This window comes from Pinus tabuliformis, chromosome J (genome assembly GCF_031772625.1).
Source record: "Pinus tabuliformis cultivar Carrire ecotype Pingquan chromosome J, CPIR1, whole genome shotgun sequence".
NCBI classification, from domain to species: Eukaryota; Viridiplantae; Streptophyta; class Pinopsida; order Pinales; family Pinaceae; genus Pinus; species Pinus tabuliformis.
In genome coordinates this window covers 1,251,043,254-1,251,062,231 of record NC_142295.1, presented here as the reverse complement: position 1 = coordinate 1,251,062,231, position 18,978 = coordinate 1,251,043,254, and the positions used below count along the sequence as shown (strand labels likewise).

Genomic DNA, 18,978 nt, shown 5'->3' with positions numbered 1-18,978 from the left:
CTGATAACTGCCCCAATCTTGAGAGGTCCAAATTGGGCCCTACCTTTCCACATTCACACAGATGCCTCGAACAAAGCTATAGGAGCAGCCTTAGGACAAGTTGAAGAGAAGCTACTGTATGCCATATATTTTGTCAGTAAAAACCTGTCCAAGGCAGAGTTAAACTACACTGTAACCGAAAAAGAGCTCCTGGCTGTAGTCCATTCTCTAAACAAGTTCAGAAACTACATCACTGGTTATCAAACATTCGTGCATATTGATCATGATGAAATAAGGTATATGATGAAAAAACCTGATGTAAATGCTCGTATCATTAGATGGTTACTTTTATTACAGCAATTTGATTTGACCATTGTTGATAAGCTAGGTAAGGAAAATGTTGTTGCTGATTTTCTGTCTAGACTAGATCTGCCTGTAGGTGAAGAAAGAATGGTGGATGATCAAATGCCAGATGAACACCTATTTTCTATTTCAGTACTCTCTCCATGGTTTTTTGATATAGCAAATTATTTTGTTTCAACACAATTTCTGCCATACCTGTCCTCAAAAGAGAAGAGCAAGATTGTGAGGAAAAGTGCCCCATTCACTTGGATTGGGGGAAATATTTTTAAACTTGGCCCAGATCAGATTTTGAGGCAATGTGTCAGGGAGGAGGAAGTTTTTGACATCCTCCTAACCTGTCATGATGGGCCCTGTGGGGGACAATTTGCAGCAAAGAGAACCGCCTTCAAAATTCTGCAGGAAGGGTACTATCGGCCCACTCTTCATCAAGATGTCAGGAGATACATCAGCCAATGTGATTGATGTCAAAGGATGGGGAAACCTACTCCAAAGGATGAGATGCCCTTGCAGCCTCAAGTGACTTTCGAGCCATTTGAGAAGTGGGGCATGGACTTTGTGGGTCCTATCAACCCTCCTTCAAAATAGAAGTCCTACATCATTGTGTGCACGGATTACCTGACAAAGTGGACAGAAACAAAGGCAATAAAAGCAGTGACAAAAGAAAAAGTAGCTGAGTTTTTGAGGGAAAATATCTTCTACAAGTTTGGCTACCCAAGAGAATTAGTCATAGATCAAGGAAGTCAGTTTACCTCTAACCTGATTGAATACCTACTCACCCATCACAAGATTAAGCATAGAACTTCCACCCCTTATCATCCGCAAGCAAATAGATAGGTGGAAGTTACTAACAGAGCTTTGGATGGGATTTTGACTAAGGTAGTGAGCAGTAGCAGAAAAGATTGGGTAGATTGCTTGGTTGAGGCCACCTAGGCCTATAACACTACTTGGAAAACCACAACAGGTTTCACACCCTATGAGCTGGTCTATGGGAAGAAGGCTTTGTTGTCGATAGAATTTGAATATAACACATTGAGGATTGCGGCTCAGCTGGACCTAGATCTCAGCCATGCACAATAGGAAAGATTGCTTCAACTGAATGGATTAGATTAACAGCGAATGCAGGCCCTTCTCCACTCAGAGGTAGTCCAACTTCAAAGAAAGATATGGCATGACCAACACCTCAAAGAAAAACAATTTCAGCCAGGAGATTGGGCGCTGTTGTATGATTCAAGACACAAGGATTTCAAGGGCAAGCTGAGGACAAGATGGTTGGGACCATATTCAGTGGAAACATGCAATGACAATGGTTCAGTCCTTATTCAGACCATTGATGGAGAAGCCATCCCCGTGATCGCCAATGGGAATAGATTGAAGATCTACAGGAAGCCCCTTTCCAAGTAGGAGTTTATTGAGACTCTAGGTAAATCAGTATTGGTAGTGGAACAGGTCCCTGTCTCCACTCCACCTACACCTTGAGAAAAAAAAGAAAGAAAGAAAAAAACATAGAAAAAATAAAATGGAATAAAGATCCCTGGGTGAAAACCTCTTGGAGGTGCCCATGGCAGACAGTGAGGGTGAAAACCTCCTGGAGGCACCCCAGCTGTCTCAGACTAAAAAAAAGAAGAAAAAAGAAAAAAAGAAAAGAAAAAAGATAAACCTAACTTCTTTTGAATAAATTGCAGGTTGCAGGAAGGTCATTGCAAGTTGTAGGAGGATCGCACAAGACAAAAAAAAAGGACATGACCAGGCTGCATGCATCCCTCACAGTCCATTCCTCCATCACTGTTACCCTTTCCCAAGTTTTGGTCTCATTTGGTCTGAAATTTTGCATCCTACAGGAAACTCTGTATCTTCTACAGGAGGATCCTGTAGAAACTACAGAAAGGCCAAAATCAATCTCAGAGGAGGACCCGAAGGTTGGAAATCTGTCTATGAGGCCTGTGAACCTCCCTGCCACCATCCATCTCCCTATGTCACCATTCCATCCCTGTACACCTTCATTGCACTCGTTTTTATGTCCCTGCACAGTCACACACAGAAATTCTGTTTCCTTCATGCTGCAAACAAAAAAAATTAATGACAAATAAAAGTAGCAACCTTTTTACTCACCCCTACCTCATACCTTCCATATGTGATTCCTTTTCAGTCGAGATATTCTTCAGCAGTTGTAGCCCTAGTCAGATATTAACTTGAATTTCAGAAGGAGAAGCAGCTATAGGAAATCCTACAGGATTCTTGTAGCAGCTGATCCCTCTGAAAAACATACACCAGAGACAGGGTCAACATAGTAGGGCGTTGAAACATGCAAGGAGATCTGTTTGAACGTGAGATCATCAAAAAAAGCCCGAGGCCGAGCCTGCAGAGTGCAAGTAGCAACAACAGTGAAGAAATGGGTGCCAAAATCCGAAATATGCATAACACGACCGCGACTGAGCAAGTAAGTGCCTAAACCTATTCCTCGATTGCATGAATCATATTTCAAAACTGCATGAACTGTGGGAATGGTTATGATTGAATGGAATCAGTGGCTAGATAACTAGCCACCCTTGTTCAGTTACACACCCTCATGGAATTCAAATGAGCCCCGTCAAATTCAAAACTGCTAATCAAATATGCAGCTAGCACGTGTGGTATGTCCATTCGGGAAAAAACATTCGGGACTGGTAGTGGTGGTGGTGGATAACGGGAGTAAGGGAGGTGATGGTGGTCAGGTGGCATGCAGAACCATTATGACCGTGATGTAGGACCAACGGTCCAGATGGGGATAACGTACCCATCTGGCCACCTCATCTCCTCACCACGGATTACGCCAACAGTTAAAAGACAACGCGGTTGAAGCCTTCGCCACCCTTTGTTCATTTTTCATTCACGACGTTCTCAACTGCAGTACTCACCTACCACTTCCAGAGCAGCCAAGCAATCGTCTCTGCTAGTTTTCTGCTAGTTTTTTAAAACCCTCCCGCCTATTGGGCTCTACAGGAGCACTGTTACATTCTACAGGAGCTGGAAGATTTCTACAGGAAAGGCAGAGAACAGCTCTGCAGAAGGAAAACCCGGGATTTTCGTCGAAATTCAAGCTTAAAACGAGGTAGGCTCGGGAAAACCTCTCTGCATATGACTTGTTTGAGTAAGGTGGTGGATTAAAAACACAACATTGGATTGAAAAAGAGAGTGAAGCTTAAAAAAGAGTCTGCCTGCATATTTTCCCTGAGTTCTACACAGTTTTCTGTTTTCTTCTTTGCATCCGAAATATGCCTCCTCCTTTTTCAAATTTTACTGTAAGGAAAATACATGCAACCGTAGAAGCCAGCCTGTGTGAAAAAAATGAATTTGCATATCTATCTACTCTCTGGAAAGAACCTATGTCTTTATCCTCTGTTCTGTAAAAAAAAAAATTATTTTCAAAAGCAGAGAGTCAAATTTAGGATAACAACAGTTTAAAATAGGGGAATTATTGCAATTTAATGTTGTAAGGAGAAGCACACGGGAAATTCCTTCTTTTATTTCAGGAAAAGATAGAATTCAACTATCCTATGTTTCAGTTTTGCCTGCTTTTCTCACCTGATGTTATCGGGAAATTTAGTGTCTATGCAGAGCTGCTAGTCCCACTAAGACGGGTAGCTATCTTAGAAACAAACATATTAAAGTTACTTTCGTTTTCCTTTATGAGAAGTAGATAGGAGAGGATCAAAGAATACCAACCTTGATCTTTCGCTCGGTTCTTTGCTTGTTCCTTCTCCTCACCGACAGGTCTTTGCCGCTTCTCCCTTGACCACTCCGCTTCAAAGAGTACTTGTAAAGTCAAAGCAGCATAACACCTTCAAAGTGCAGAGATCTACAATCATAAGAAATATAGGACCAGATATATATTGACCACACAAATGCATATATTATCAGACATTAAAGAATGTGGAGGAAAACTTGAATAGCTTTATTGATATAAAGATTAGAAGAGAGGATTACAACCCATTGATCTGACCCAGCGTCATCCTCCCAGCATGAAAGCCCTTCTTCACCTCATGAAAAGCTTAGATCACCCAACACTATGATATTCCACCAAGAAACCAACAACACTTCCTTACAAGATACAAAATTCTAGCCTCTGGATCTCTGGGATGAGGGATTCATATATAGATGATTGCAAGGAGGTGAGTCAGCTTCTGGGATTTTGATTAGTGTCTTCTCTCTGATAGCTCTTGAATCCACTTGGAGATTGATGATCTCTTACTCATACTTGGGCGAATTCAGAGAGGCAAGTGTCACAAGAGAAGTTTCTGGAAGATTTGATGATCATCCACCTCGCAAACTGTCTCTGCCATTTGTCCATTCTCGCCCATCGCACCCTACAGAAGGGATTTCTAGTATGCATCGCACCTTTTACACTAGGCAGGTAAGATGCATCGCACCCTTAGCACTAAGCAACCTGTATGGTCCAATTTTGACCAGTTCTGAGCTGTTTTCTCTGGAGAACTTCTGGGAGATGACGTAATCAGCTGACCTTGTTCCTCTAGGGCATGAAACAACACTTTTAGGGACTTAGAAGCCCTTGGTTTATGGACATATATGATTGGGGTTGTAGTGCCCAAAAATGTCTATAACAGTTGCCCCCTAAAGCATGAGGTTGTTAATATTTTGATGTCGGGTGAAATGCTTTATCATGAGGATCCAAGGTTTTTCGAACTGGAAGGCAACCTGTAATAAGATACAATACAATATGTTATCTTCATAATATTTTCATGATCTAGCTAAGGCGGGCATTCCCATGCTCAGCTTTATAAATTCATTTTCATGTACATAGGACAGACAATCGTCTGTGTGGTAGACTGATGATTCTGATAGAGCCATCATCCTTTGATTCGGATGATCATCTGTGCAGGAATGATGTACATTTGATGTCTTTATTTTCTTGAATATATCACAGCCCGGATGGATGAAACTAGATCCGGGGTCTTCAAACTCGTCCAATCTTCACCCAAAGTACAAGTCAATCCATGTGAAAAATGTTTTGGAGTCGAACATGGAAAGACATCGCCTGATTACCAGCCAATGATGTAAGTTGTTAACAGGCGTGAGAGGAATCACTGATAATGATGATGAACCTCAAGGTACGACAATACAATTCGCGTGGTGTGAAAATGGGACTTGTCATCGAACACCAGGCAAAATCTCTCGGTCGAAGGTCATTGATGTAAACCTGTCGCCGAAAGTGAGAAACTTGCCATTGAGGCATGCAAGCTTCAAAGTACTGAAAGGGTTGTTCCTAGGTTGACTTCTTGGATAATGAGCTGATGTCGACAAGAAGTGAGGTGTCGTAGTAGAGCCTTAATGAATCCCACATCTATGACACGGAACGGAGCAAATGACTTTTGGAGGTAAAAACGATCTGATGATACAGGGTTCAGGGTGGCGGTCATGAAAGAATGAAGCGTAAAGGTATTGCAGCAGATGAGACACAAGATGGGTTGGTGAATTCTCTGATTGACTTCTTTTGAACATATCAGTGACACTGAAATGGATTGGTAGCGTTAACCCCAAAGATGGATGGTACGGTGGACCAATGGTAATATGACTGGTGAACGGAATAACCCAACCCGACTCAGACATGGAGTGAAAGTGTCATGTTCAAGAGCGACTTTGCTACCAATAAAGTTTCTTCAAGTTTTCTTGCCAATTTTTTCCCAGTCATTGCTGACCAGTACCTCTTTATTTTTATCAAGCTTGAGGAGGATAACATATGCTTGTTCTATAATTTGCCCTTCGAGAAAACTCATCGCTATGTTTTAACGAGCCTAGCGATAGTGAAACTCATTCTTGTCTATATGGACAAGTTTGTCGCTATTGGTTTTAACGAGTTTAACGACAAAGATAACTCGGTCCTTTTCACTTTTAGAGACTCCTTTTTCGTCATATAATCCCTTAAGTCCGAAAAAGTATAAAACAATACGAAAGGGATGAATTTTTGATAGTTTTAATAAGCCGAACAACACAAGCGCTCAATCATTTTGTGTAATAATCCCTCAGGTCCAAAAAGATTAAAATCTAGAGGAGGGATAGCACTCCCGATAGCTTTAACGAGCTGGAGAGGCCAACTGCTCAGCAACCTTTTCATATTTTACGAGTCAGATGAAAAGAGCTTAAAGGAGACTTGTTTTTTGAGGAACGAGTGATAATTTCAGGTAGCAGATGATTCCAAGTAAGGTTTGAAATTTACCAATCACAGCAGTGTCACAAGGATGGCTAACAGAATCACTCTTCACAGTTGTTCCTCAAATGGGGTAAACAATCAAATGGAGGTGAATGATCGCTAAAATAGAGTGGAGGTGATGATGAGAACATGACCAAGGCTCAAGAGCTGATGATAATGCATTTACAATGGTTATTTACCGGAAATTGGTTCATTTTTTTTAATGAGCTTAAACTCTGGGGGAAACTTTTGCTCATTGCTTAGGTTTAATTTTTAACGAGCTTGAAATTCACATAAAAACTGCTCGTGATAATGGTCATTGATTATTTGATTCACTACTAACACTTTGTTCTTTCGATGGTCGTACTACCTGTTCAATTGCTTCATCAAACCGATTAGAAATGAACAATACATGCTTGAAAAATGAGTTAAAACACTAATACCTTACTCGAATTATGTTAAAAGTAATTTAAAAGTGGTTTTTACCCCATATTTTACCATTTCATTTGAACTTCGGTTTGTTGGAGCTTTGGAGGTGCCTTCCCCCCTTGATTTTCACTAGCTGATTCCAGGAGATTCTGTGGACGATTCTCGACACCGCCTAGACCAAGTAAGAGCTAAACCTGAGCTCTTCAGTTGCATTCCTTCCTTTTTGAATTCTGAGCATGTTTCCCTGTTTTTCTGAGCCTCTAGGGTTTGAAAAATTCACCCTGACGTGGGAAGGGTGCGATGCATACTGGCCTGGCCATTGGCCAGTCAGTATGCATCTCACCCAGTACACTGCTGGGGTGCAATGGGCGCAAGAAAGGAAACTTTTGCACTGTTTTCTCACGGAATGTTTGCTTGTTTTTTTCCAAATCAGGACCCTGACTCTTCTCTTGTTTGTTTTGCAGAGATTCATCGGAGAAAAATGGTTGTTACATGGCGAGAATGTGAGCATGAAGAAGAGGACATGGTTGCTTTACATGATCCGGGTACGGTAACTGCATTGCAGAACTGTGGCCTGCTCAAGTTTTTCCGCATCTCTAGCATGAGGCAACAAATCAACTTGTTGCAATATTTCCTTGATGCATGGGATCCTACCAACCAGGTGTTCCAGATCAGAGGAAAATCCATCCCCTTGACTGTCGTGGACATCTATTTTTTGACCGGTTTATCAAGGCGTGGTGCCCCTCTCTCATTATCAGGTTCCACCCGTGGGGGCAAATCTGTGAGAGATTATATTCGCCGGTACTGCAGAGAGGGATCTCAGCTGAGTAGGGACGGCAAGATCAACATTCGAGATGTCACTGACCGGTCCTTGAGGACCATTCTGTTCACTTTTGCTAGACTGGCTGGTAGTGCGGCTCTTCACGTGGCTAACAGGTCCTATATGCAGTACGCCTTGGAATGCCTCAAACCAAAGGTGTTCAACTGGTGTGACGCAATACTCCCTGTGATGAAATAACAACTGACCAAGGTAAAAAGCGGAAGATCCAAGAATTTCGACTATGGTTCTATTTTTACCGCTTTCACCTTGGAAAAGATCCCACTGATGCAGCCGCAGTACATTTTACTCGGTTTACCTCCACCGACTGAGCCACGGATGCAGAGATGGGTTGACCTCATGGCCCGACATGATGGTCAGTCCCAGGTTTCTTTCTCTGGTACCTTCTTCGAGTGGTTCAACCGTCAGGAGATGGTTTTTGCCAAGTGTCCATATGCTAGTATGGATTTCTGAGGTGACCTGGATTTGGTGCTGCCGGCTGGTGAGCAGTGGGGTGCTATAGGTAAAATCTCCGACCATATCTCTGTTTATTATTTGTTTTTTATAATTCTCTCGTGCTTTCTTCTATCAAGACTAATCAAAACTCATGTGCTCATGCATATATTGGACCAGTTTGGCCAACAGTACGTCTGAGAGCACCAGCTATCGTTCCAGCAGGAGAGGCTATGGGGAGGGCTATCCTTCGCGACCTTGATGTGGCGAAGACTCTTTCAGGAAAATAAAGACATCAAATGTAAATCCCAAAAGCTGACTCACCTCCCTGTAATCATCTATATATGGACCCCTCATCCTAGAGATCCGGAGGCTGGAATTTTGTATCTTGTAAGGAAGTGTTGTTGGTTTCTTGGTGGAATATCATAGTGTTGGGTGATCTAAGATTTTCATGAGGTGAAGAAGGGCTTTGATGCTGGGAGGATGACGCTGGGTCAGATCAATGGTTATAATCCTCTCTTCTAATCAGTGGAGTTGCCATTTTGTTATCGAGAAATCTAGTGTTTATGCAGAGCTGCTAGTCCCACTAAGATGGTAGCTATCTTAGAAATAAATAGATTAAAGTTACTTTCATTTTCCTTTATGAGAAGTAGATAGGAGAGGATCAAAGAATACCAACCTCAATCTTTCGCTCGGTTCTTTGCTTGTTCCTTCTCCTCACCGAGAGGTCTTTGCCGCTTCTCCCTTGACCACTTCGCTTCAAAGAGTACCTATAAAGTTAAAGTAGCATAACACCTTCAAAGTGCAGATATCTACAATCATAAGCAATATAGGACCAAATATATATTGACCACAAAAATGCATATATTATCAAACATACAAGAATGTGGAGGAAAACTTGAATAGCTTTATTGATATAAAGATTAGAAGAGAGGATTACAACCCATTGATCTGACCCAGCATCATCCTCCCAGCATGAAAGCCCTTCTTCACCTCATGAAAAGCTTAGATCACCCAACACTATGATATTCCACCAAGAAACCAACAGCACTTCCTTACAAGATACAAAATTCCAGCCTTTGGATCTCTGGGATGAGGGATCCATATATAGATGATTGCAGGGAGGTGAGTCAGCTTCTGGGATTTTGATTAGTGTCTTCTCTCTGATAGTTCTTGATTCCACTTGGAGATTGATGATCTCTTACTCATCCCTGGGCAAATTCAGAGAGGCAAGTGTCACAGGAGAAGTTTCTGGAAGATTCCATGATCATCCACCTCGCAAACTGTCTCTGCCATTTGTCCATTCTCACCCATCGCACCCTACAGAAGGGCTTTCCAGTATGCATCGCACCTTTTACACTGGGCAGGTGAGATGCATCGCACCCTTAGCACTGAGCAACCTGTATGGTCCAGTTTTGACCAGTTCTGAGCAGTTTTTTGTGGAGAACTTATGGGAGATGATGTAATCAATTGACCACGTTCCTTTAGGGCATGAAACAACACTTTTAGGGACTTAGAAGCCCTTGGTTTATGGACATATATGATTGGGGTTGTAGTGCCAAAAAATGTCTATAACACCTGAGCATTTTTTTCTGGTTAGAACACAAAAAAAAACACACTCAACACCATGCTAGGAGGATTCATGAGAAAAGAACCTTTAAACTCTAGAAAATTGCATGAGCACCTTGAGGTGGTGGCCCTCGTCACCAGGGCAAACTAGATACCCTTCTTTGAAAGAATTCAGGGATATGATGAGGAGGTGACTGAAGAATTTTTTATGTCCCTAAGACCACATTCGAAGACACATGCCACAGTTAGTTTTAGGGGTCTGACCCTAGAGCTTACACCTGATTTCATCAGTAGAATCACCAGTCTTCCACTGGGGCTCCCTTGGAGCAAGGAGGAGAAATCATTGGGACAGGTTGCTAAGAAGATATTTTTTCAGCTTGAGGAGCATCCTGTAGAAGATAAAAATGGGGTCAGAAGGACAAGCTTGCCTCCTCTCTGGAGTGAAGTCAGCTACCAAATAATGAAGTATATCACATGTGAAGGGAGGTTCAACATAATTTATGGTTATCACTTCAGGTTGTTGCATGAATTGAGATATGGGATGGACTTACCTCCAGCTAGAAAACTGAGCCTCCCATATTTCCTCCTCCAGTCTTTGATCGAATGTGGCACCAAGCTAAATGCAAGGGTCCCAGATCAGTTGGCCCACCATGGGCTCATCAAACTATTGGTAGAAGATGCCTTACACACATATACTATCCCCATAGCTTGGAAATTTTTAGAAATATGTCCAGGGATGATGACATCAAAACTTTGACCGAGGACATTAGCCCATCCAGTAGCGATGAGGAGGAGCAAACCGAAGGAATTGAGAAGAACAATAATGAGGAAGCACAAGACATTCAAGTAGAAGGAAAAACAAGAAGAAGAGGAGGAATTTGACAAGACTACTACTGAGCCTAAGGCAGAAAAGGAGACAAACTCAAAAACAGAGAAGAGAAAAAGGACAAAGGTTGGGAAGAAAAAGGCTAAGAAAGCCCAAAAGAATACTGCCACAACCAAAGCAGTACCCCAGCAAGAAAAAGAAAAGACACACCCTGAGATATCAGTGACACAAGCAGAAACAGTGGACATAGGCAAGGCTGCAGGAAATGAAGGAAAAGAACAGCAGAAAGAAACATCCCCTGAAACATTGGCAAGGGAAGCAGCAGTTGTGCTTGTTGCATTAAGCACACCTGCAAAACAAAAAGGAAAAAGAAAAAGGCAAACCTCCATGTATTTTAAAGCCAGAAGAAGCACAAGGATCAAAGTGGGCAAACCCCAGCCACCATCAAAGGAACCAATTGTCATTGAGGATACACCCACTGAAAAGAAGGAAGAATCTCCTTCCAAGATATCTATCACCTATGAAAGAGGAAGCCCCAAAACCTCCACCTGGAAGGAGAGAATCAAGTTGATGGACTCAAAGGCAGTTCTACAGGAAGCTGAAACATCTCTACAGGAAACTCTAGCCAAGTTGAAAGAAACTGAAAAATTAGAGGAGAAGGCAAAAAAACAGTCACAGAGGGAGAGCAAGACCAAAGAAATACCTGAACCAATCCCTCAGCCTAATTTAGGCTCCTATTACAATCTGCTAGAGGGTGGGAAGATCATCCCATAGAAATTTGTTGTGCCTCTATTCTTCGAATTAGAAAAAGAGAGGGTCAGAACCCACACATGGATGAAAATCGCTAAATCTAAAGGAGTTGAGGACATAGGGCACATGGAGGACAAGCTAAAATAATTAAGAGGGGAGTTGGCCATGGTAAGGCACATAGAAAGCAATAAAAGAGCCTAGCTACAGGAAGAGAATGAACTGCTAAAAAAGCAGTTGCAACAACAGGAAGTTCATAAGGGAGATAGGCTGTCCATTTTGGGAGGGCAGCAGCAGCAAGAAGGTCCCCTAACAGACAACAAAACAACAGAGAAACAACAGCAAGAGGGAGAGCCACAAGCTGATGTTGAAATGCTAATGAAACTGCTACAAGAAAAGGAGTCTCAGGCAGCAGAAGAAGTGCAGATTTTAAAACAACAGTTACAGGAAAAAGAAGCCCAAATGGCCTGCATGGCCAGCTGGGCAATAGAAGCCTTGCAATGTAGGCAACCTGCTAGATCCTATGCATTATATCTTAAAGACCAATGGCTGCAATTTCAAATTAAAACATTGGCCCAAAGGGGCACCATCCCATTCCAGAATTACAATTAGTTTATGCATTTGTGTGACAGTAGCTCAGCTGAAGATAAGGCCAAGTTAGTAGAATTCTATTTACACAATCTGGCACTTCCTAACATGAATCTGTGGGACCCAAACATTGCATTAGGAGACCCACAACTCATGGCTATGGCTTCTTGGTTGAGCCATGAGGAAAAGAGGGTAGTAGAGATTCAGAAGATTATGACTAGGGAGCTAAGTGAGCCACTCATGATAAGGGCAGAACCAGAAGATCCCTCAACTCTCATATATGCCCATCAACACCTTGCAGACAACCCTCACATTGCACCTGACTATGTTGAAAGGCAAGCACAGGCCATAGCTCACTTTGAAGATATGGAAACACTGTTTGGTGATAACTACCTTCATGCTTGCACAAGAAGATGGAATACATTGTCCCATAGTCTAAAAATAAGGGAGTATCACTCCCCAACCAAAATGAGGGAAGCTATGAGAAGAGTACCCCTATACAAACGATCAATGAAAAACTTGAAAGCCAATTGAATTGGCCTTAAGTTCAGCCCTCCACTACTACTAGGTCTATTAGAAGGGGTTAAGGAAGAATAGGAACAAAAACAATGGGAAGAAGTGGACAGAAAGGCAGGTTTTCATGACAGAGAAGAGGACATCACCTTAGAGGCTTGTGATGTCAGGGAGGCAGTCAAAGCTATCAAAGATGAAGAATTGGATTAGTTGCTCAGAGGATGAGAAACACATTCAGCAAGGGGGTGATGATGAGCCCTGGAAATGGGTAATTATATGGGCTCATTCTGCCTATTATTCTCATTTAATCCACCATTCTCCATAGTTTTGTGCATGCTTTTGAATATATTTATGTTAATTGAGTGAATGGGAATAGTCACTTTACCACAAAGTCTAATACGTGTTTATTGCAGATTTTTGGATATTTTTGGACCAAGACCAGGCATTTATGAGCAGATTGGCAGCCAAACTCAAAGAAACAAGGCTGAGGATTTATAGGAGGGGTGTCTCCTACACTAAATGATCCCTTCCTTGAGTTCTCCATCCACAGCTCGGAGTTCAACAGCCCACCAAAGATGATTTCAAGGGGCAGCCGAGCAGGTCTAGTGAAGTGGTTGTTATCTGCAGTTTTGGGCAGCCGAGTTCCTAAAGTTTAGGAGGACTGTTGGGAGTCCTCACTTGCATAAATAAGAAGGCTTCAAGCCTTAGTAGGTTAGCCATTTGATAGTCTATTTTCGCACTTTAGTGCAGCCTTGTACTCAACTCATTTTCGAGCTCCTTTTGCAGACAGTTTTGTGATGTAACTATTATTTTTTTATCAATGAAGATGAATCCAGCTTTGAACCAGCACTGATCTTTCCTAGGGGCCTGTAGCTCTTGGGGTTGGGCCCAACCCAAGTTCCAAGTACCTCCTTTGTGTACTTCTATTTGTTTTTCTTGCATTCATAGGATAATTTTTGTTATTTAGGTTAAATCTTGCTTTGTTACTTAGGTTGTTTTTGATGATTAAGATAGTTGTTCTTGCTTCAGGTTGATTAGATAGTTTGAAAACATAAAAGATCCATAAAAATGCTACCAAGCAGGCCTTGATCTCCTTTCTCCCTCCTTGGGACCATGAATTGAGATCAAGGCACTCTTGCTGCCACAAAAACACTGTTTTTGCCTTCCAATGCAATTTCTAGTGTTAGATTTCGAGTTGGAAAAGTTGATATCAGTTGTGCTTTCATGCTTAGATCTATTCTTGTTCAGTTTCCATAGCTTTCTTGCATAAATTCCTGTCCATAAAGTTATGTTCATCACTTTTCTGGTTTTTAGGTCATAATTAGGTCAAAATAGGTAAAACTTTGTTTTCATAGTTTTTGCTTGGGACCATTTTGAAAAGAAGTGTGTAGAACACCTGTAAGACACTCTGGCCTATCCTTCCTTCATCATACAACCTGCTCCAGTCTCTCTCTCAAGATTTCCTTCACTCATTTTCCATACTTTCCCAAACAACCCTAATTTCTACATTCTTGTGCAAAATTGCTTCCTTCACCTTTGAACAAATCCAACCATCTTCCTCACTCTTGAGCTTCATTTACAAGGTCCTAGACCCCTTAACATCTCTATCCATCCTTCATTTCCACTTTCCCACCGTTTTTCCACCTTCAACCCTCTAAAAACCACTTTCATCCTCTTCCTGTAGATCCCCTGTAGCCTCCTGTAGAAGTTCATGCGAGCGATTTTTTGAACTCTGAGTGCACTGGAAATCTCCAGAAGGATGCTAGGGACTCCTTAGGTCCTCTTCGCACCTTCCCAACCTCCTGCAAACGTCCACTCCATTTCCTTTTTCCAATAAACTTATGCATAGTCACAAATAGTTAAAACACAAGCACAATAATTCTGCATAAAATTTCTCAAAAGTACAAAAAGATGATTTTTCCATTGTTTCCTTCAGAAGTAGCTTAAACACATGCATTTTACCTTTTCAATATTCAATGGCATCCATTTTAGTAGTTTCCATCTCTTTTCTTGCACAAGTAGGGTTAGTAGGTGAAACTAGGGTTTGCTAGGGTTTGCATTTCCTTTCAGCTTTCATCTTCTTTCTGCACGTAGACTAGCCTCTTTTGAGTTAGCTTCCTTCCATCACAGTTAAAAGCTTCTTCTGAGAACTCATAGAAGTTGGCTTAAGCTCCTAGCGAACTTGTGCCAGCTGATCAAGTAATAGCTTGCAGTAAGAGCTAGTACTTGTGCATATAGCACCGTTGCTTCCAAGTTTGCTACGAACTACCAGGCTGATAAAAGTAAAGTAGGGAGTCCCAGGACTTGTAGCATCATTGCTGCAAGATTGGAGCTCACCAATGTCTTCTTCTCAGATTCTCAACTGGTGGTATCCCAATCGGATATCTATCTTCGAGAATACATTTATCGCCTTTACTTGGTCAAAAATCACATCTATCCTCAGCAGAGGATACTTGTTTTTACTGTTAATTTAATCACATCTATCCTCAGCAGAGGATACTTGTTTTTACTGTTAATTTAATTTCCTGTAGGCAATACACAACCTAAATGTTCCATCTTTCTTTTTGACAAACAAAACTGGTGCCCCCACAGAATACGTTGGGTCTGATATAACCATTTACTAGTAGTTCTTGTAGTTGGATCTTCAGCTCCATCAACTCAGGTATTGTCATTCGGTATGAGGCAATGAAGACAGGTGCAGCTCTAGGAACCAACTCTGTGGATAAATCTATATATATTTGGGTGTTAACCTAGGGATTTCCTCTGGGAACACATTAGGAAAAAATTTAACCACTTATATTGCTTCCAATCCTACTACTTTGTTCTCTGTATTGTTTTCTATCTTAATGGAAAAACGCTAACAAACTTTTTTAGTTGCCATTTTTTACTACAACATTGATATTTTCCATAACAACACAAGTCTAGGAATTCCTTTTATAACCTGAGTCTTGTCATCATCTGATACACAGGTCATTGTCTTCTCAAAGCAATTTATAATAGCTTTATTCCTTTCTAACCAATCCACACCAATTAATGCATCATAAGAACCCAAGGGAAATATATTCAAGTTAGCAAAGTTTTGTTTTCCATCTAATTCAAAAGGACAATTTTTTATTAGATTGGTAACCTTTCTTTTTTCTCCCGTAGATAATTGTACTCATCAGGGGATTTTATACCTTTCGATTATTAGGCTACAAATTTACACAATTTTTGGGCTAACATAGCTCAGGCTAGCGTCTGGGTCAATTAATATGGAAATAGAATGATCTTGAATTTTACCTTCAACTTCCACCATCGTGGAATGATGTTCTGCTTGGCGTTCCTAGTGTTGCACTGATGTGGGGAATATTTTGAGCCACGTCATTCACCGTGGAATATTCTTAGATTTTCTAAATATTTTGTACGATCTGGGGTTGTAAGGAAATTCCGTAGAATATGGGGCTCCCCACATCCCCAACACTTCAACGGTTCCTTGTCTTTCCCAATAGATTCCTTGCCAGTTTCCAGTTGTTTAGACCCGGTCTAGGTTTGAGTTTGTGACTTTTGAAACTTCCCATTATTTTTATTAAAATTTTGCCTCTACCCTCCTTTACCATTATGCTTTCCTTGGTTGTTCCTTGCTCCCTTATTATTTTTTAAGGCTCGCTCCTTCCTCTTATTGTTCCACTTCCTGGGATTATCATTTTTCTTCTTTTCCTGCTGGTAGCACATTCTAGCCTTACGAATTACTTCATCCATCATATTTGGGTTATCATATTCTATTGGCTCCTTGAAAGAGGTTGGAAGACAACTTATAAATTGTTGTACCCTGTATTTTTCTTCCCTGATGTAGGGTACATATAGCAAAAGGTGGGTAAATTTTGTTATTAGCTCATCCATTACACCAATTTCAGGTCACGGACTTCTTTAGCTTGGTCATCAAAGTAGCGTTCGGTTAGATTTTTTTCTTTAAATATCTGATGAAACTCTTTCCAACTAACATCTTTCCCTTCCATATTATGCACCATTCACACCTCCTCCCACCATAACAATGCATTTCCTTATAACTAATACGTGGCTAACTTAGCCTTGAATTATGGATTGTAATAAAAAACTTGGAAATAGCGGTCAATATTTAATAACCATGCCTATTCCACCTCTTAAGTTTCCCCATCATAAGTTGGGGGTCTAATTTTCTTTAATTCTCCATGTAATTCTAATTTTGGTTTATTTTCTATATTATTATCTACCTGGAAATGAATATGTTCTTTGCTCTCTATCCATCTTTTTCTACTAATTTCATCTTCTTCCTTGTTCTCTCATCCATCCATCTCTTCTTTGCTTCTTCTTTCCTCTATTCCCTCTACTGTATTGAGATTAAGCCTATTTGACATATTTCGTATCACTTGTTCTTGTTTGGAATTTTCTTTCTGCAGTCTCTCTCGTTCTGTGTGCATGTTGACTATATCTTTGTGAAGCTCCTTCGTCATATTTATCAATTATTTAGTGGGAACTTGGGCATGTCACCCCAGGTGTACATATATTTCTTCATCTCCAATGAGATTACCTTCCGAAATTATAGCCATAGTTCTTTGTCCTTCCTTGAAATAGAATGTGGTTTTGTGCCTCCTTTCCTTGTTTGTGTAGCATCCAAATCATTTGTTATTTTCTACAGAACTCATGGTTAGCCAAGGCCCCCAATTTTGAACTTGGCTCTAATACCACTTGTCATGTCTCTCTATACAAAACACCAAAGAATTTTTTTCTTAAAAATGATAAGATAACATCCAAAAAATACTACATCTTCTTTACTGCAAATAATTTGATGGAGAATATATATCTATATTTGATTTTTATTTATGTAGATAAAATTTTGACGTAATTATCATGTTGTTGTCAGATCCCCATTTTGGAATAAGGATAGCAAGGAGGAAAAGGAGTACAAGAGTATGTATATATATATATCTTACTTCAAAGTCAATACTATAGAATGGAGGCACATTTGTTTAGTTTTCTTACTTCTATATCTATCATATATATATATATTTTTCAGTGTTTGAAATCTTAATATCTTTGGTGTACAGAGGTCAGGTTCATTCCCCAATAATAGTTATGAGAAACTTGTACATTTTTGTACCCCTCAGTACTTTACATCTATATTTCCCCTATATTTTAATTCAGATCCCTAGTCTGGGATGAGGTTTCCACATATAATGTTGATGGAAAATTTCAAATTATGTTTGACCCAGGGTTCGGCCTAGGGTGCCAACAAAGGTTTTCGTGTAGTCTAGCACTTCATCGACATTTTCACTCCCTTGGATCAAAGGAATGTCTCACCCATGGCAAGCCATAACCATAGAAATATAAAAGGGAACTCCAACCAGACGTGGTCATCATCCATCCTTCCACCTGTCCCTCCCAACGAACCCACCATCCACCTGTCCTGCCCCTCATCGGACAATTTCCACTGCCCTTCGTTAGTTGACCTACCTATCACCCTTGGCCTCCTCACTGCCCCACTGATGAGAGCAGCTCATCCAGCCGATGGGCGGAGTTCCCTTGCATCCAGTCGAGTGATACATTTGTGTTGCATCCACCCGAGGAAAAACATTTGAATGAGAGCAGGGGGTTTTCATCGCATGCCTACGAATATGGGGGCGGGGGTAGAGGTTTTCCATCATTTTTTTACTTCCTGTGGCCACTGTTCCACTGCCACTCTAGCCGAGCACAAACTGTGGGATCCTCTTTTCCATCCATCACAATGGAAATCCAATGGTCGCAACACAGATTGTATGACTCTATGGAACCAAGTAAAAGGTGATTTCCAACCACGACACCCAACTATTTTTTTAAGTTTTTTTCCCACCTGAATCCTTTCCGGGGGCCAAATATGTCAACCCCTAACATTTTTTCACTTTTTTTTTTTTTTTTTGCAGAGGAGTTATGGCAAGGGTGGCGCAACTCTGCAGAGGCATCCACCGTTGGCTACCTGCCCGCTGCTTACCAAGTTTTTTTCCACTGACAACGACTACTTTCAAGGGCTCAAGCCATTCAAGTTTCTAGGTTATGGCCTCGCTCTTTCAATTTGTTGCTCATAGTTTCTTGCCACGATTTTGCTGGATATGTTTTTATGCTCAAGATTTCCCCGCCTGAGCACATCCTGCTCAGGGTTTGTTGGTCCCCTGTATGGGGTTCCAGAAAAACACAATTTTTTTTTGGTTTTGTTTCCAGTCTCATGTTGAAGATCGCAGGCCATTTTTAAGTTCTATAGCTCTATACTTTTAAACAAACCCATATACAAGAAAATTATCATTTTTGTGTCTTGTCGAGACTTATTTTAATTTTTTTAAGATGAAAATTCATCCCATCTATCCACGAAGGAGAAAAAAATTGGTTATAAATATTATTTTCCATGTCTATTTTCTTGTGCCAAAAAATTATTTTGTTAATGTTTTCATTTTCCTTGAAAGTAAAAATTTGTGTTTTATTTCTGTGATGCACCCCAATTTTCTTTTGAAAAATAAAATATTC

General features: G+C 40.8%; 1 long non-coding RNA gene across 1 annotated transcript; it reads left to right on the top strand.

Annotated features, from left to right (window-relative positions):
- The first annotated feature begins 17,966 nt into the window (after positions 1-17,966).
- On the top strand, positions 17,967-18,568 carry LOC149231747 (uncharacterized). Its single transcript, XR_016247476.1, has 2 exons — positions 17,967-18,264; positions 18,384-18,568. It is a non-coding gene; the product is annotated as an uncharacterized LOC149231747 (long non-coding RNA).
- The last annotated feature ends 410 nt before the right edge of the window (positions 18,569-18,978 follow it).